The sequence below is a fragment of the Miscanthus floridulus genome, chromosome 4 (genome assembly GCF_019320115.1).
Source record: "Miscanthus floridulus cultivar M001 chromosome 4, ASM1932011v1, whole genome shotgun sequence".
In the NCBI taxonomy this organism is placed as follows: Eukaryota; Viridiplantae; Streptophyta; class Magnoliopsida; order Poales; family Poaceae; genus Miscanthus; species Miscanthus floridulus.
The window spans coordinates 64,011,208-64,031,641 of record NC_089583.1 but is presented as its reverse complement, the minus strand read 5'-3'; the positions used below and the strand labels follow the sequence as shown (position 1 = coordinate 64,031,641).

The following is a 20,434-nucleotide window of genomic DNA, read 5'->3' as shown; positions in this document are numbered from 1 at the left end:
CACTGACAACCAGGCCCCGCTTGTCAGTGACCCAAAGAAGATGCACGGCGACGCTGTCTGCTCCGATCGGCAAAACACGCTGGCAGTGAAGCTATGGCGAAGCAGACCGCACCTACATGACCTACTCTTTCCCCCGAACCGATCTCAGCTATCTGAAAAGAAAAAGGTGCACCAGAGATACCTCCACGCTGGGTATGGCGGCCTGGGCACGATGGTGTACGGCGTAGCCACGGCGACGTTGCAGTAGGGACCAAAGCAAAATGATCTTCATGTTCAGGAGCTCACCATGATCACGTAGGTAGACTCGGTGAAGACGGAGATGTACTGGATCGACGGGGCCATGGTGAGACCGATGATGGCGGAGCTCCGGCCGGCTCCGAAGAAGATAAAGTCGCGCGGTGGCGCTGACCGGCTAAAGGCGAGACGAGCAGGTCAGGAATAAGCGACAGGGCGAGGCGGAGCTTCTGGCCAATGCAATTGGCCCTAGGTACTACGGTGAGGACGAATTGCATGAGCGCGGGCAGGACACCGGCAGCGAGTAGTCGACGGGAAACTGTGAAATGACGACGGCGTGCTCCTATTTATAGAAAGAAGGAAGGCATGCGGTGTCGACAGCACACGGGCGAGCTTGCCACGAAGGCATCGGCGTGTCACCGCACGTGAAAGCGGCAAAATCTGATCGGCGGCGACCTCCGCGTGGCACCGGCGGCAAGCAGAGAGGTGGATTTCGATTTTTTGAAATATTTACAGAACTGCCACTGCGTCCATTTTTCAAATTACTCACAAATTTTCTAAAGAAGTTGAAAATCTCCAAAAATGAAAGTTGTTCAATTTTTCAATCTCTACAACTTTGCTTCTAGGAACATTTTCAAATTCTGCCTCCATTTTGAAATTTGAATTTGGGGTGCATTTGAGCATTTGAATCATTTCAAAATTACTCCAAATTTTATATGTAAACTTGAAAAACTTTGAATACCAAAGTTGGTCTACATAAAATAATCTCCAACTTTGCTTTTTGCCTCAACCCCAAATTCCACATGGATTTTGAATTAGTCAAAAAGGGCAAAAAGGACTTTTATAAAAATGAATTTGAATTCAAATTTGATTTGTCTTCCTTTTACTTAAATTTTGATTTTTGACCAGTAACATGGCCCATTAGGGTTATTTGAGTCAAATGACACATGACCTCACATGATCACATGAATTTTGACCCTTGTAGTCATGATCTTTATTTAGAGTTTTGAATCGCATCACATGAAATAACAACATTATGAAATAAAGCTTATTAGTGAATGCATTCAAAATTTTCTACTTTATGAATGCTTTGCAATGCATATGATGACATGTCAAATTTTAGTGCTCGGTCAAAACACCAGAGGTGTTACACTATTGTAGGAAGCACATGGAGGCAGCCTCATGGGCCATTTTGGTGTTAAGAAAACAGAAGACATCATGGCAGCTCACTTCTTTTGGCCCAAGATGCGACGTGATGTGGAGAGATTTGTTGCACGCTGCACCACATGCCAAAAAGCTAAGTCCTGCCTGAATCCCCATGGTTTGTACATGCCCCTCCCTGTTCCTACTTCTCCTTGGTTGGACATTTCTATGGATTTCATTTTAGGGTTACCTCGAACTAAGAAGGGGCGGGACATCATCTTTGTTGTTGTTGATAGATTCTCCAAAATGGCTCACTTTATACCATGTCATAAGAGTGATGATGCTAGCAATATTGCTGATTTGTTCTTTCGTGAGATTGTTCGTTTACATGGTTTACCAAACACAATAGTTTCAGATTGTGATGCTAAATTTCTTAGGCATTTTTGGAGATCACTTTGGAACAAATTGGGTACTAAATTACTTTTCAGCACCACTTGTCACCCACAAACCGATGGTCAAACTGAGGTTGTTAACCGAACTTTATCCACCATGCTTTGGGCTATGTGTTAGACAAGAATATGAAACTTTGGGAGGATTGTTTGCCTCATGTTGAGTTTGCTTACAACCGTTCTTTGCATTCCTCCACAAAAGTGTGCCCTTTTCAGGTTGTCTATGGTTTCATTCCCTAGGCACCCATCGATTTAGTGTCTATTTCCTCTCCGAATGAACATCATGTAGATGCTGTTGCACGTGCTGAATTAATGTTCAAAATCCATGCACAAACACAGCAGAACATAGCTCATACTAATGCTAAAAATCAGGTTGCTGGTAGTAAAGGTAGGAAACTTGTTACTTTTGAACCTGGTGACATGGTCTGGTTGCATTTGTGAAAGGAACATTTCCCTACTTTGTGCAGGTCTAAGCTGATGCCATGTGCTGATGGCCCATTCAAGGTGCTAAAGAAAATTAATAATAATGCCTATATACTTGACCTGCCTACAGAATATGGTGTTTCTTCTACTTTTAATGTTGCAGATTTAAAACCATATGCGGGCAAGAATGAGCAGATACCGTCGAGGATGACTTCAATTCAAGAAGGGGAGGATGATGAGGGCATCAACCCCTACACAGGAGCTGCTACTCCAATGGAACCAGCACCGACGTCACTCCCCACTACCCCAAATCTAGAAATGTTTCAAGGTCCAATAACGTGAGCCCGTGCACGTGACCTGAATTATGTGATCCTTTTAAGGAATGAAGGAGAAGATTCTGTCCAGGAATGACAACCATTAAGGATTGCGCCATCTATGGAAGCCAATAAAGGGTGCTGTGCCACCTATCTTTTGGAAAGATTGTTTCCATGTAATACGTAGCTAATTTAGGAAAGGTTAGGTAGGGATTTCAGCCACCCATTCATGCTGGACGAAATTCCCTCCCCACCTTTCTCCTATTTAGTCCTGCTCATGCCCTCTTTGTTTGGTGGGTTTTCTTTGATAAGTTTAGCCATTTGTGCAAACTTTCTGTACTGCAGTTGTGCTCAACGGCCACCTATGGACAGCCATTGTGAACCCCAACTTGTGAGTGATTGATATTCAGTTTTGCCTTCACCTTGTTCTTGCTCGTTTCTTCGATTGCTTGTAGGAACAGAACCTCGTGTTCAGGTTGATCTTGCAATCCAGCAAGGTCAATAACCGATTGGAGTTGGTTCAGCGATTGCTAAGGCGCCACGACCTATTCGTTCGTAGTTGGATCGCGAGAGTCACCTCCTCCACAAATCGAATTTATCCGTCTCATTGAAAGATCGGGCACTTCAGCCTTATCAACGCGCTCATACGTGAGAAAAGAGGACCACTGCTACGCCACCGAGCCTGCGCCGTTCACCACTGGACCGCCGCCATGGCCGAATCAAGCCACCACCATGGCCAAGGCCACCGAAGGCTCTAGAAGTCCCCTTGACCTGCCCGACAAGCCCGCTAGAGCACCATGATGCTCACGCGCACCACATGACTGGCTTTTGCCGCTGCCACCATGCCATCCCCATACATTGTCGTGCTCGAGCCGCCGACTGCTATGGCCAACGCCCTGGAAAGCCCCGACCGCCACCTAGACCTCACTATCGTGTTCGCCATGGCCTGGGGAAGCTTTTCCCCACATTAATTGGATGCTAGCACCATTATAGGGTCGTGCCGGTGAGCCCACCACCAGTGGGAGCACGTCGGGGATGGAAGTAGAGGCCTCCTTTCAGCCAGCCGCATGCACCTACACCCGGTACATGTAGACCACAGAGAGAAGAAAGGAAGGGTGGACGCGGTTCACCAGAAGGAGACGTGGTCCACCGTAGACCTAGCGCTTGCATCCACCATGGACCATGCCTGTGAACCAAGCCCAGTGGGGGCCCTCAGCTACGATGTGGTAGCGCCACAGCACGCCATGTGTCCAGGCTGGCCCAGCCCATATCCAGCCCATATGTAGGCCCAACCGGCCCAGTTCAGACTCGGTCCGTGTTGACCGTTGACTGGTCAACATTGATGGTTGACCTAGCCCCACATGTTAGCGTCACAAAGACTCCGGACCCACCTGTCAACAAATGACATGTTGCTGAGGTCATGATGACGTCACGTGGGTCCCACCTGTCAATATCAACACAGCCGAGGTGACGTCATGCTGACGTCAGGATGACGTTAGCTACTGACGTTAGCAGCACTGGCCCCACACGTCAGTGACCGTTGACTCACCCATTGACTTGATGTTGACTCTGACTGGACCCATAGGTCAGTGATCTAAGAGACCCTAGCCCCACCTGTCGAAACGATGACTGTTGATGACGTCAAGATGACGTCAGCAGGACCCCACTGTGTCAGCTCAAAGCCGAGCCGATGACATCATGCTGACGTCAGCATGCCATGTGGACCAGTCATAGCGTGACATGTGTCAGCCCAGGATTAATTCAGGCCTTTTCCATTTTTAGAAATGATTTAAACTTCAGAAATTCATAACTAATTCATACGAACTCAGAAAAATACAAAACCAGGACCAAAATTCATCTAAAATCGAGCTTTACGCAATGAACCCATGTTTGAGTGCATTTGGCTCTTTTGAATTTTCATTGCTTTCTTATGCTATTCTATAGATGTCGCTAACGCGACTATAATGTGATCGTTGCAGACTCAGAGGAGAACCTGATGGATGAGGATCGTGAGTACCGTGAGGAGAACGGAGATGACTACATTGAAGGTACCACATCCCACCCAATCTTGTAGCACCTATTACGCATGGCTAATATAGAACTGCTATTGCTTTACTTTACTGTTATAATCATACTAAGATAGGACTTGCATGGTAGTATGCTTACTTGATGGCCTTTACCTTAGCGCAACCTTACCCCTACATACCCTGCTATTAGGCTAGACACACGCTTACTGCTATATTTCATTGCTTCTACTACGCTTATACTACATTAAATGTGTGGTGGAAACTGGTGTTATCTGGACTATGGGGAGAGTGCTGCGTGTGTGACTTGGGTGTGTGGAGGGTGAGGGTTGTGTCGACCAAGTTGGAGTATACGATGAGCTTGGGGCAAGTCTTGCCATGGGGTGCTACCTAGGCACCCCTAGAATGGATACCTATGGTGGGTACAATGGTATATGAGGTGGTCCTGGGTGTGAACCTATGATGGGAGGAGCCCAGGATGGAGGTGCTATGGTGGCACGGTAAATGGAAACCCTGATGGAGACATTCTGGCTTGGTCATCCCTAAGGACTTACTAGTACTCAGATTCACCGGGAAGCCTTACGTACCACTCGCCCTATATGGTGTAGGACGGCCGGACTACTTGGTAGGATATTGCCACTACTGCTAGGTTGATAGCGGACAGTGTAAGGAGGTACAAGGCATAGAGGATTTCCCCCACACCCTTCCGAGACTTCATGGAGACCTTGTGGACCTGGCTCATGACTCACAGTTTTAGCCACCCCAGACTAGACTTAGGGTGTACCAGGGCTGAATGGTAGAGTGGCATTATCCTAGGCTAGCAAGCGACCGGAATTAGCCCAGTTGACGAAGGTCAGCGAGGAAGGCGGATCTTGTGGTTATGTAAAACCTTTGTAGAGTGTATGGTTGATCAATCGATACATGTGCTGACTTGTCGGCTATGGACCTTTCCTAGGTTTCGCTTAAACTAGATAGTGAGATGAGTCCTTCTCTTCTTCCCCTGTGAGAGAGTGTTGGTTGTAGCTAGGGGCTATGGGCCATGAGATAGTGCCAAGAGGGATTTGGCCTATCGACTGAGCGATGGTATGGTGGTGATGTGGTGATGATGTGGATATGGTGGTATATCGATCCTAGGATCGAAACCTAGCTCTGGATAGGTAATGGGGTGGAATGTGTGTGGGAATGGTGTTAAAACTTGACCAACTATTATTATATACTTGACATGCTAAAACATAGGAAACCCCAGCCTCATATGTTCCTTTTGAATATATCCAAATTGCATCCAATTTCCACAAAGCAATGCTCATAGGGTGGGAGTGGCCAGTACAAATCGTACTGATAAATTTTGGCACACAGGTTCTACTAAGGAGTATAGCTCTGAGGAGTTTGACGGTTGAGGGGTTCGTGCCTACACTCGAGTTTGGTGATCTTATCTTCAAGCTGTTCTGAATGAATGCTACTTTTGATTCCACCAATGCGGCGATGTAATAAATTATGTAATTCCGCACTATTTGTACTCTGATATTATCATTGTATGGATGTGGTATTCGACTGGAAAAATTGGGTAATATGATCTACAACAGTCTTATTACACTTCAACTCTGTGGATTTCCCTTCACGGAAATCAGGTCTTTCAGCATCATAAGCTGAGTATTGGCTACGTAGAGCCGATACCTTGGACGTTATTCTTTGATGGATCATCATGCAAGCAAGGTGGTGGCATTGGTATTGCTATTATTTCACCTCGAGGGGCAAGTTTTGAGTTTGCTTTACCAACTAAACCAATGATTACCAACAACCAAGCAGAATATGAAGCTATTCTTAAGTGGCTTCAGCTTCTTCATGAAGTAAAGGCCAAGGCAATGGAAGTATTTGGAGATTCACAGTTAATTATTAATCAGTTGATTGACCTATATAAATGTAAAGAAGATACTCTAAGGGGGTACTATGATGAGTGCCAAAGGTTACTTAAGGAATTTCCTCATGTCTCTCTTCAGCATATTCTGAGAGTATAGACTCAAGAGGCTAATCGTTTAGCTCAAAGTGCATCAGGATATCGAGTGTTTCAAGAGGTCTTAAGTAGTGAGACCTCAAATAATGATTGGAGAGTTGAAATAGCCGATTACCTTAAGAATCCATCACAAAAGGTTACCAGGAAACTAAGGTATAAATTGACTAAGTATGTTCAGCTATATTACAAGACAGTCGATGGGGTGTTGCTTAAATGCCTAAGTCAAGAAGAAGCTAAGGTGTTGATGGGTGAAGTACATGAAGGGATATGTGGAGCTCATCATTCGGCTTATAAGATGAAATGGATTATTCGTAGGACTGGATATTTCTAGCCAAGAATACTAGAAGATTGTTTTGAATATTATAGGGGGTGCCAAAATTGTCAATGTTTTGGTAATATTCAGAAATCGCCTGCATCGGCTATGAATCCAATAATCAAATCATGGCCGTTTCGAGGTTGGGGAATTGATTTAATTGGCTAGATTTTTCTACCTTCAAGCAAAGGACATAAGTTTATATTGGTAGCAATAGATTACTTCACTAAGTAGGTTAAGGCAATTCCTTTGAAGATGATAACCTCAAAGAATATGATTGACTTTGTAAAGGAGCATATTGTGTATCGTTTTGGGATTCCTCAAACTATTACTACTAATCAGGGGACAATGTTCACATGAGAAGAATTCAGAGATTTTGCTGCTAGTATGGGAATTAAGTTGTTAAATTCTTCTCCTTACTATTCTCAAGCTAATGGCTAGGCAGAGGCATCCAATCAGATTATGATTAAGCTGATCAAGAAAAAGATTGAAGAGCAGTCAAGGAAGTGGCATTCAATGCTTCATGAGGCACTATGGGCATATATGATGGCCTATCATGGATCGATTAAAACGTCATCGTATGAACTTGTGTATGGTCATAATGCAGTCCTTCCTTGGGAGATTCAAACGAGATCGAGATGTGTCACATTGCAAAATGATTTATTAGCCGAAGTCTACAATAATATTATGATAGACGACTTAGAGGACTTGAGTTGCCATCGGCTGCGTGCTCTTGAGAATATTGAAGCCAATAAATTGAGGATTGTAAAGCATTACAATAAAAATGTCAAGAGCAACCAATTTTCTGAAGGAGACTTAGTCTGGAAAGTGAAATTACCGATCGGGTCCAAGGACAGCAAGTTTGGCAAATGGTCACCTAATTAGGAAGGACCTTATCGGATTAAACGTTGTGTGCCTGGCAATGCTTGTATTTTGGAAACACTAGGAGGAGAAGAAGAGTTTGACAGAGCAATCAATGAAAAATATCTAAAGAAATATTATCCTAGCATTTGGATTAATACTTGATAGCCGATTTATTCAGTCATCGGCTCTAATAGCCGATACTAGAAGGATATCGCCTTGAGTTCAAAAATAAACCCAAAGGGGTAAAAGGCGATACGATATGTATCGCCTATAGCACAAAAAACAAACATAGATAAATTGGTACATGGAGCATGAAGTATAGGGCAAAGGAAAAACCACTTAAAACAAAGAGATTGTTTGCTAGCTTCTCCTATTACAAGCTAAAGGCTAGAAAACACTTTGTTCACTATGTCTTTGGCCTGGGAAGCAAGGGCTACAGAGTTGGCAGCATTGAAGAAATCCTTGACCAGGCGCTCATGATCCTTAGGGTGTTCAGTGGTTAGAACACCATGGGGAAGAAGTCAAAGTTCACGGCCAGACCAAGCTTGCACAACAACCAATGCCATGATAGCACCATGATGAACACCATGGAGAGCAACCACTCTGACATGGATTGGGGCGTCATACAAGCGAACCACTGGCACGACACCCCTGGCATTGATGAATCCTGCCATGTACTCCGCATCTAATCAAAGGCTTTCTAATTGGGCCGATAGATCTAGAAAGATTCGAAGAAGGGATAATCAAGATTTTAAAGACAAAACTAAGAAGAAACAGAAAATTGTGATTGGCATCTCACTCATGATTCTAGCCTCAGCCTTGGCCAACCTCTCCCCCACCTGATCGGCAGATCTACCCCTTGGGGCATCTTGATGGATGGTGGCCGCAACCCCTAGAGCGGCCTGATCGACATCCAATAGATTGGAATCAGAGGGTGGTCAGCGCTGAAGCAAAGTGGTCAGAGCCGATTATGTGATGGAAAGGTAGTCGATGAGCTTTAGGACAACCTGATCGATGGATGTGATCAGATCATTGTTGTTGATCTACTTCCTCGTGTAACAGGGGAGCAGGTGATGAATTGTTGATGAAGACGACCTCAGAGGTTGAATTGACTCAGCCCTATGCTCCGAGATGATGGGAGCATCCTGCAGCGCATTCGGATGAAGGTCCATCAGCCCAAGAGCACGGGTTGCATCCTCCTAATGATGAAGACACTAGCATGGTGACAGAGACCCATCAAAGGCCTCTTCAGCAGACCTCTTGCCATTCTCCATGCCTTCGAGCCTATGGGATAGCAAAATCACACCAAAGACATGGAAGGTTTGGGATGAAGCAGGTTGTTTTTCGATCCACAACCATGGCCCATATATATAGTCTGGGAGGTGAGAAGATAGGCTTTGTCGGGGTTATGGAATTAAAGTCAGTTATGGAAATGGATCGACACTCTAGAAATTTAGGGGACAAATCACAAAGAAATAGTGGATTCAGACTTATTGCTTCCCATAATTACAAGATACCAAAGGTTTATATTAACTGATGATCAACCCACTAAGACTTCTTTGGATTGAAGGGAGTCCGGATCCCCACAAGGCCGAATGTAATTATGGACTGAGCCATATCGGCCTGCTGATAGAAGTGCATCAGGGAAGATGAAAGGTTGCCTGCTTTAAAGATACTCATATATCCAACTGATTCCTCGATGGCTGGGAAACAATGGGAAAGAAAGCTGCCTGCTAAAAGATGCCCATTTCTCGGTGGCTGGGAAACCGTGGGAAAGAAGTCTGTGGTTTCCCCGATGAGCATTTGACAAGGCAAACAAGGGAAAGGTGTCCACACATTTTAGCCCTTGCAAACACTAGAACAGCTCTACGATCATGGTGAGAAAACTTAGGTGTTGTCACAAGAGTTCTTCTAACCACAACGGGTGATCCTCTTGCTCGACAAGGCACTGAAATGAGCGACACAATCACCTAATGCACAAGAATTCTTCTATTCACTCAAGACCCTCATAACAAGGAATTAGACCTTGGAGGGTCTGGTAGAGCCAAAGGCACTTGAGGAAGCAAGCAGAAAAGAAACATAACTGAATTGTTGAGTTGCTCTCGCCAAAGTCGGATAGACATTTATAGTCAATATGGAAAGATGGATCCAAGCGCCCATGAAACAATGGTGCTCTTGTTAAGCTTTGAAGCATGGGCTCATAAGTAGGCAAGAACAGTGATAGATAGTAGGCCCTAGATCAAGATTCTCTACCCGTGACTATGGACCTATCGGGGGTATAGACGTGGTAATTTTTGAATAAAATTACTTTTATCCCAAAAATGGGGGGCATGTGTTTACACCAAAATTTGGGAAGAAGAACATGGGAACTCGAAGCTTCCAAGATTATGTCAAGCAAGGAATTGATTGCATAAGGATCAATATCAGCTAATTTAGATGCAGCACTGGAATCGACTCTCTTTGAATGATGTCAGTAGATAACGACTATGAGCTACGATTGGCATTGGGAAATACATGTTGGACTCTACAAAAAGGGAAAGATTAGGGTCCAATTATCTTAAGTTAGGAATGTTTTCTTTTATACCAAAAATGTTAATGAGTCATACTTGAGTAGGTTTCATGCTTAGGCTCCGGGTATAAATATTGGACCCTGGCTATTGTAAAAAGACATCAATCAATCAATACAAGTTAATTTTTTTTGCTTTACGCCAACCCTTAGGAGTAGGAGTAGTGTAGATCTCGGTGAGTTCTTCAACAAGCAGGGTTGCATCAGTTCGGCCAACCTCTGGCTTGTCTATAAGTATCATCATGTCCTATGCTTTGGTTTGTAAGGCTGCATCAGTTAAGCTCGACCTCCAATGTGAGCTCTAGCATAAGCTAGTTATCGATCTTCATCTAGTTCAAGTATGACTGCATCGGTTAAGTTCTGTAACAGAACCGACCAAATCATAAGAACGTAAGTACAAAAACAATCACCGAAGCGATCAAATTCCTATACTTAAGCTCCCATAATCCTGGTAGTCCAGAAATCATGAAGGATTTCAACCAACCCTCGACATACAAACCAAGATCGTAGTGATTCAACACAACACATCATCTGTTACAACATTTCACAAGTAGCATTCAGATTACATCCATGAGAGTTGAAATAGAATATTACAAACCAAGTTTGAGTGTGCGGAAGCAACATAGTTTAGTACAAAACATCATGATTTTCAAATACATTGCCAAGGCTGAGTCATGTCCCACAAAAGCATTATCAGGTACGAGAACTAGTAGAGACCGTGCCCAATGGTCTAGTCTTCATCCCCAGCTGGGAGAAGGCAGTACTTGCAGCAACCAAAGTAGAACTGGTCATCTGCAACAGGTGGGAGATAAACCCTGAGTACGAGAAGGTACTCAGCTAGACTTACCCGACAAAATCAGAAATCAAGGACACCAAGGATCATGCAAGGCTTTTCAGGTGGGCTAGCTAGACACAGTTGCATAAAAGAGCTTAAGATTATAGTAACCAATTTAAACTTAGCATCAAGCTTATCATTATTTACCTGTCCACTAGATTAGCACCTGTACTAGAGCACTCACTTATTAGGAGCAAACAATATTAACCATAGTAGGTATAATAAGGCTGTCATCATCATATCATCATTTCCGAAACCATTATATTATTAAGTGTATCTACATTGGAGATAAGCCCGTCAAGTTCTCACTAACCGGGAGAGACGATGATTCGAATCGAATTACAACTCAGCTAAGGGGGTATTCCTAACTCTCACAGTGGCATACTTAGCAAGAGTAGCTGTGGGTTACCTTTGGTACAACTCAGGAACCAAATTCGCGGGTTCGATCAGCGCCAGCGCTCTTAGGGATTACCCTTCTACAAGGACGATCAGGACTTTTAAATCACCTGCCCTTGGACTCACGCCTACGGCTCCCTTCCGAGGCGTACTTTATACTTATCGACTCCCGGCCTGAGTTGAGCTACTCAGCTTTGCGGTCGGTCTCTAGACCCGGCCAACTAAGAGAGAGGCATGCGTTCAACATGAACAGGAAAGGCTCCAAGAATTAGTCCTTAAGCAACGCAGACAAAGTCACTGCAAACCGGCAAGCCTCCGTCCGGTCTTCATTTCAAATTAAGACTGGTTCTTTTCCACGATAGCAAATATAGCCAACCAGTGCCACATGTATATTCCTATATCTCGCAGGTGACAGGAAATCACCCGACTTCTACCGCATTTAAGTAGGGCTAAGCACTACTCGAGCCTGAGCTACATAGGATTCAGGGTAACAATATCTGGACAAGGAATTGGGTAACCAATGCAGCAAGTGTTTGCATCCAACACCTAAACTTAATGCAACAATATATATATGTAACAATAATACTGTACTGCATTTCGGAAATTAAGAGGCTTAATATGCTCCGGGGCTTGCCTTTCACAATGTTGCAAGGACGGTGATCCGGGCACTCAACGGCGACCTCGTCTGGCACTTCTCCTGAAGGCTGCTCCTCCTGAACCTCCGGCGTCGACTGCTGCTGCTCGCTCGGTTCCTCGAATTCTAGCAGGGTTACTCCTTCCGGTACACCTATTGCATGCCGATGCAAAAGATAAATATCATGGATGCATAAGGAATGACATGATGCTCATGATGAATGAATCACAGTGAGTGTTTACGAAAGTATCACTGGACACTTGTTTACCGAGTACGACTAGCCCTATTCAAATCACTTTAAGCCTGTATCTAACTTAACTTAAAGAACGAGATCAACTTACCTAACTTGCATAACCTAAGATAAAGATGCTCATCTTCGGTTAAGGGTCTAACACCTAGGAACATTACCACAACTTAGAATAGTAAAGGTATACATAATTTAACATTTAAAGTTTCATATGCATACAAGTAGTTACTTAATTCAATCATAACAGGAGTTCTACAGATCCAAATGACCTGCATGAGGACATTCTGGAAAGCTTATGAAATTCTCTACAATTCATTTGTAAACATCACAGCATGATTCTTACGTGAATCAAACTGAATTCCTAGTAAATCTAGAATCTGTCCAGAAATGACAGGGTTACTAACTTAATTATTTAATGATGATGCAAAAGCCTAATTTGACCAAACCAAGTTTACCAACTTGTTGCACACCCCTAGAGGAATACTAGAAAGTATAGTGCCAACTTCTAAATAAATTATTTAATACCCTTTTCTAATTTATTTAGTTAATTAGGTGATTAAAGCAATATATAGTAAAACTGTTCAGAAAAATCTACAAAAACTACAGTAGCTATCTCATGATTCACATAGACTACCATAAAATTTTCAAAGCCATTGAGTAAGTATAACAGTCTACACAAAAATGATAAGGCATACTGGCTTAAAATGGCATAATTAAGAGATCCTAATGAAAAGTGTCAAGCAACAGATTTCACATTTTTCCTAGCATTATTCTAGCATAAGAATAGTACCCACCAAATTTTACCTTCACTGGATCTATAGAAAAATTATGAAAATTCACACAAGATCCACCCATTAATAAAAGGAAATTCTATAACTTAAAAACTACACATGCACTAGCTCTGAAATTTTAACCAGAGACTCTACTAAACCAAAATAGAGGACCCACAAAATTTCATAATTTTTGGACCACAGAAACTCAAGATAAAATTCAAACAAGTTTGCATGCTTCTAAAAACACATTTCAAACTCCTATTTAATTCATCTAATTTTTCTAAAACATGTGCTCATATACTATTTTTGTTAAATACTAGACAATACTAGGAGCTCAACAAAATTAGAACCATATCATTTGGATCTATATACTAAGAAATACAGATTTTTGAATCATGCACACAAATCTGTGAAAACAAAATAAACAAAATAATTAAGGAAACCTAACAGCTTCCGGTGGGCTGGCCCAAGGAACGGTGGCCCACGAGCGCATAGGCACGGCCCAAGCCGACGGCGTGGCCCGAGCTGGACTCCCGCCTAAGCCTCAGCGGCTGACAAGGCGGACCCGCTCGTCAGCGAGACAGGCAGGGGAGCGGAGGACGACGACGGCGCAACTCGCCGCCGGTGGCTCCTCCGGCGAAACCATCTACGCTACGACGTTCGCCATGACCATGCGCATCTAGTGGTGACCTCAATCGGTGCTATGGTGGTGGCTAGAGGGGTTGGCGACTGACACGGCGGCGCATGGCCACGGCATGGCCGGCTCCAGTGAACTGACGACGACACAGCCCCTATCGGTGACTCTACGAGCTTCGGTGGTGTTCCTATGACCTAGCGCGAGGCAGAGGAGGGGATGGGAATGGCGCGAGGGCAGCTGGCCGCGTGGAGCGCCAACTCCGGTGAGCTCCCGCCATGGCTGCTGTGGGGAGAACGGCGAATACTCCCTTACCAAGGTACGATCTACCCGACTGAGTGGTGGAGACGGTGGAGGGGATCACGGCGCAGCTCTGGGTGAACTGGGCAACACTCTTTCATGGCGGCGAGCACGCACGACGACGATGATGCGTGGTCGGCAATGGCGGACGGCAGAGCTCTCAACGCTGCGTGCGGTGGGAGGTGAGGAAAAACGAAATGGGGCGGGCGAGTGCGTCGGACAGGCGCGCGGGGTGCTCAAGATGCGGCTGCGACGCCAGGATGCGCCCGGCGCGTGGCCAGCGCGAGCAGGAGTCCGACGACGAGTGGCGAACACGCGGAGTCTGTTTTCTGAACCGGTCGGCCATGGTGACTCTGAAGGTTTTCTGAAAAACGCGATTCAGTGCTAAAGCCGACGCCTGACAGCGCGTATTCGACGATGATTTCCTCCTAATCCGTGATGAGTTAGTGGAAGAATCGAACATCAAAGTTGTAGACCTATCTTCCCTCTACAAATTCTTTTCCTTGACCAACACCTAACACACCATGGATCCTGAAGTTACATGAAGCCCAAGTGAGCTCGATGCAACTGAAATGCAGTTAAGACTTAGCATATTTTTCAGTGTTGAAACCAGCATGTATTTCTGACTTGTGGGCCAGGTTTGAGCATGTTCTAGACATTTTCATGAGTTGACCATAAAACAACTTTTGTTCCTTACTAAATTAGCTACAACTTTTGTAAAGAGTGTACAGCCATGCAAAGCTTCCAAGTTGGACTTTTGAATCAGTCAAACAGTGGCACTCTAGGGTTCATTTCAAGTCAAACCTCTCCTAAAGGGCAATTTGGTCATTTTGGTCCACATGAACAATGTCCAAACAATTACCCTAAGTGTAGTTAAGGTGTATCAGACCATGATCAACCACTTTACAAAGTTGTTATACCACTTCTAATGATCACATGTGATATAGCAATTAAAACAAGCAATTCACCCAATGTTGCAATGAAATGTTTTGCATGTTTCATGACCTTGTTGTTATCCTAGACTTGTCACATTACTACCATGTTGCCATGTTTCAAGGTATGAGAGTTTCATGTTGCATTCCCATGTTGCACTACTACCACTCTAAGCAATCCAGCATGAAACACATAAAATTTAAAATGTTGCATACGTATGTTTCAATGATAATGGCATGATGACATGGATAATGCACATGTTTATGAAATGACATGCAATTTAGTGGAAGCCTAAACACCTAGGGTGTTACAAGTTCGACCTCCACTGCTTGAATTAGATTAAGGTCAAGTTATCGCTCTACCTAAGAGTGGCATCCTTTGGGTAGATTCATTAAGTTGCCGATCTTGTTGATGTTCTTATTGTTATTAGTTTTTTAGCAACATCAACCTGGCTGGTCGAGATCGATCTAGATCGGCCTCATATCCTTTTAGTCCTGTCACTTTGCTTTGTTACAATACGACGTTTCTTAATTTGAGCGATGTGTTATGTTTCATCGGCTATTCTACTTCAACCTTGATCGTTCATAGTACACGATTAAGGCACATATGATCTTGAGGAGGTTTGCTGGCGAGTTAAATCTGGTCTATAGTTTGCTATCATGGCTATAACGATCTGGTCGATCTCCACTAATGGCACTTTAGATTGGAGGATGCTATTTGGTAGATTTATTTTCGATCAGGCATGACCTTGACCGTTTGCTATGCCTGCATCAGCTAAATAGCCAATCGCCTATGCTTTAACGCCTACAGTATGTCTCCATGATTCTATTAAATGTGAATAGATATGTTTACTTTAAAGGTTTGATTTGTTATCTTTATCACGACTGACATCGATCTGGTCAAACCCCATTGTTAGAGATAACAAGTTATGTCTAATGAGTTCATAGGTTTGTCTATGTTAAATAGTCGGTTGTACACACATTGTAGTCCCTTCTCACCTGAATCAGCTATTTCAGCCGATTTGCTTGAGCTTTCACACATATATCATGTCTTTTGTAAAGCCTATCAATGTGTATATGGTTTTATGGATTCTTCGGTTTTAGTTTGTTATTATCATCATAGCTGCCATTGATCTAGTCGAACCTCACTATTGATGATAACAAATTAGATTCAAAGCGTTTATAGATCCATTTGTACTAGACAGTCGATTTGTTCGTATATTATATCTTTTCTCATTAGATTCATCAGCTCAATGCTTTACATCTGTAATATCTACCTAGCTAATGATTTTACTTACATCTACGTGCATTGTACTTATCAACATAAAATCAATCGCTACCCACAAGCTTTATAGTCCTGTAACAGCCTGATTTCTGTGCGTATCGGCTATTTAGTCAATTTTCCCATCTGGCTGCTCTCGAAGCAGCACACTTGGAACTGTCTGGGCAAAACTGGCATGTTCCACCTTAAAATTACTAATAAACTTTCTCTCCTTATCAATTGTAGGTGAAATTGACTGTAACGCCTTGGGAGGAATTCGTAGGATCAGGGTAGCCCTACGTTGAAGCTAAGCGGATCTCCAGCATTGCTCCATCAAGTAGATCCTTCTAGCTTGTTGTGTGCCCAGCGCATCGACACGTTTTTGCGCCTGACACACGTTGTGGCACGCTCGGTGGGACACCACAATCATCATGGTGACTTACAACAACTAGTGACATTCATATGGTGCAGTTATGAAGACCTACCTGATGAGGATAAAGATGTCATCAGCAAAGCTATAGAAGAATTTCAGAACAAGTGTTTGTTGTTCTACACCAAGACATGTGATAATAAAGTTGTTAAAAATATCCACTACCAAGAGTTTTGTTACATGTGTAGTCAGATATAGACAAAGCTAAAGATAGGTGTTTCTTCGTAGAGGTTGTAAACAAATCTGTTCATGATGCCATATTGAACCATAATATAGTTTTCTTGAACACATTCCACAACACCATGAAAGAGGTGTTTCATGGATATTCAGTTAATTAGGTTGGACCGATTTACTACAATATTCCACATCTATCGACTTAGGGGACTAATCAAGCCTGGTACTAGCCATCAAGAAGCAACTCCAGCTGGTAATGATGATGTCTAGGTAGTTTAGTGCTCATCTGAGCAGGTTCAAGGTGCTACTACTAATCAGATGCAGTGTAATCCTGGATCATCAGTACACCATGTGCAACAGCCGTTAGGGGAAGTTCTGAATCAAATGGTCAATTTTGGCACATCAGGCCAGATACCATCATCGGCTCAAAAAATAGCGCCATTAGTCCAAAGGATTCATAGAGATATAGATCCCAACATCTACAACCTGGAGACTTCATGCAGCAAACCAGCAAAGGACCCAACAGATAGAGATTCCACAAGGATATCATTATGGCATAGATTATAATACCCTTCACATGATTCTAAATCAAGGTACCTAAAATTTTAATCCACAGATGGGTCAGCAATTGTAGAGAAATCCAAATTCAAATGCCAATGAGTTGTTGCTTAGAGTGACCGAGATGATGAAGAATTAGTTCGATTTGAAGGCAAAAGGGTAGACCTTCTCATACAACTGCTCATATCTAGAGTGGTATGATTTGGTCGCTCTTCCCACAAATTATAGGCTCCCTGTAGTTTGCTAAGTTCATTGGTGTCGGGGACCTAACACCAGGGTACTCCAGGAGGTTGAACCAATAACCATCGAACGTTAAAAACTCCCGGATGGACAAGGACGCCGCTGCTTTCCTTGCCTAGCTAATGGAAGTTTGGTTCCACCTCGCCCAATGCCCTTGGGCCAGCTCTGCCTTGCCCGAGGGCTAAGGCTAGGCTCTGCCTCGTCTGACGCTCTTGGGCCAACTCTGCCTCGCCCGACCCTCGAGGGTTGGGCTTGGTCTCTCCTGAGGGAAAAGGGCCAGCTCCGCCCTTGCCCATGGGCTTAGGGATAGATTCTGCCTCGCCTGACCCCTAAGGGCTAGGCTCAGTCTCTCCCGAGGGATAAGGGCCAGTTCTACCTCACCCAAGGGCTTAGGGATAGACTCCGCCTCATCCGATATCTAAGGACCGGCTTTGTCTCACCTGTCAACCTCTTCCCACCCCATCACGATGATAGGTACAGAGTAGGACAAGACATTCGGGTCAACTACGGCTTCAAGGACCATACCCTGCACCCCAATAGGAAAAGTACTGCAAGGGAACAACGGGATGGGTGCTTTAGACCCTTCCAGGCATAGTAGAGCCTGAATAGTGTTGCAGGTGCATGTTCTTCACCCTATAGAGTTGTAGGCACCTCCTTCGGCCCTTGGACACGGAACCCAACGTAGACATACGACAACCACTATGCTCTAGGAAAGGACTCGCAACCTCCACAGGTGACGAATGTGCTGCCACCATGTTATGGTCCCAAGGGCGCGGCACCCGCTTCATGACCCCTCGGGTCCACCAGAGCGGAGCACTCGCTTTAGCCTCCGGACGCCCTCTCTGATCGGAAGGCCTTGCCCATAGCACTACCTCGGACCCTGACCCCACGTCCCTCCGATAGGGTCTCATAGGAACCAGAAGGCATGTAAAGCAAGGCTGGGCAAGGCTCATAAGTCAAAACCACTATATTAGAGTCCATACCCTATGCGGGGAAGAACTCTGTAGCCATCCTAACATTCTACAGTGGCATCGACAGTATTGTTGGCGCTTATCATCTTCTCACACCCGCCAAAATGGACAACAAGGCTTGGTAGACGTGAACAACAAGGCTCAGGTAGCGTATGCACCCTTGCCCTCTCACTTGTAAAGCCATCCCCTTCATCTATAAAAGGGGATGTGCTTCCTCCAACAAAGGGACCGACTCTGGACAACACAACACACATCACACACAGTCAAGCTGCTATCAAGCCCTTGGCATCCTTTCGACCCTTCCATCAGAGACTTGGGACCAGTACTTCTCTCGATCGTTTGTACCCCCTACTATGAACCATTTTTCAATGCTAATAACACGAGCAGCAATAGACTAGACGTAGGGACATTTGGCCCAAACCAGTATAAATCTTGTGTCCTTTAGCGCACCATTCGAGCCTAACGCGCATCACTATAAATTTACTTGCCGGTGCTTGTACGAAACACCAATAGTTGGCACACCAGGTAGGGGCCTTTATGCATTCCAAATCAGGCCTTGGATGGCCAGCCATGTAATCAGCTGGGTCCCAGGCGCACACGTGCGTTTCGGTGACTTAGGAGGAGAGCTGGCGCTGGCCCACATGGTTGTGTAGTCTCTCCCTTTTGTTAGCCTCAGCCACCAGAGGCTTGAGGGCCAGCCAGGTGACTCCCTTGGACCCCAGTTATCCAGGGAGGCCCTGCACTGCATTACCCTCTCTCCGGAAGGCCCCATGCGGAGCGCCCCTAATAGCATTTTCGTTCGGTCTCTGCAACACCACGGCGACCGCTGGCCACCTTCTAGCACTACGCATGGTTCTGCCACCCATGGACAGCGAGTTCGTGGGGACAATTGAACATGATATGGAGACTCTCCATAGGCTCCTCACGAAGGAGCCAGGATCGTCCTCCAGCTCTGACTCTAGCAGGGGGAGCCATCACCCTTCTCGGGAATGCTTCATGGCGTGAACCCCTGAGGGGCACGTCGAATGTGTCTCCGGGGAAGAGGCCACCCTGACAAGCAACCCTAGCGGTAGGTCCAGGGAGGAGACGGTGGCCCCATCTCACCTAAGGATGGAGCAGCTAAGGGCCTGCAAGCTAGAGATCGATGAGGCTGGGCAAGGGCTCGTCCGGGAGTACGCGGACATCAATCGCGAGATCGAACACCACGTAGACGGCGGGCGCGCGCGCCATGGCCCACACTATACACTAGAGGATCCTCACCGACAATGAGACCCTCCCTCACTTCGCTCGGGCAAGCCAAAACATCATTGTTGTGATGGCCTTGCTGCACGGCCTTCCAAAGGCCACGACGTCTGAGGATTGCCGGGCCCGCCGAGAAATTCGCATGTTGCTCGAGCGTGCAGCGGCGCAGCAAGGCAGAAAGCTCAGTTGTCTCGATGATGTGAGCCCGACGCCAGCCTACGCACGCCCTCGGTGCGCCCCACCAAGGACACGTCTGTTCACCAGACACCGCCAGGCGGCAGGCAACACACCACCATCCTGGTACATCAATGTCTTGGCCACAACCACGACATGCGCAGCACCATCGACGCCCGCAGGCGCACCCACAGCGACATAGGGGAGGGAGCCCACCGCGGCTACCATCCTCGATGTGGCGGATGCTATGACAGCGGCGAGGACTAAAGCCCGAGCCCTGGCTTGCTAGGCC

The 20,434-nt window shown here is 45.2% G+C and overlaps 1 long non-coding RNA gene across 1 annotated transcript; it reads left to right on the top strand.

Moving 5' to 3' along the window:
• Positions 1-2,871: 2,871 nt before the first annotated feature.
• On the top strand, positions 2,872-6,142 carry LOC136551581 (uncharacterized). The gene is made up of 3 exons (XR_010782621.1): positions 2,872-2,954; positions 4,543-4,611; positions 5,944-6,142. It is a non-coding gene; the product is annotated as an uncharacterized lncRNA (long non-coding RNA).
• The last annotated feature ends 14,292 nt before the right edge of the window (positions 6,143-20,434 follow it).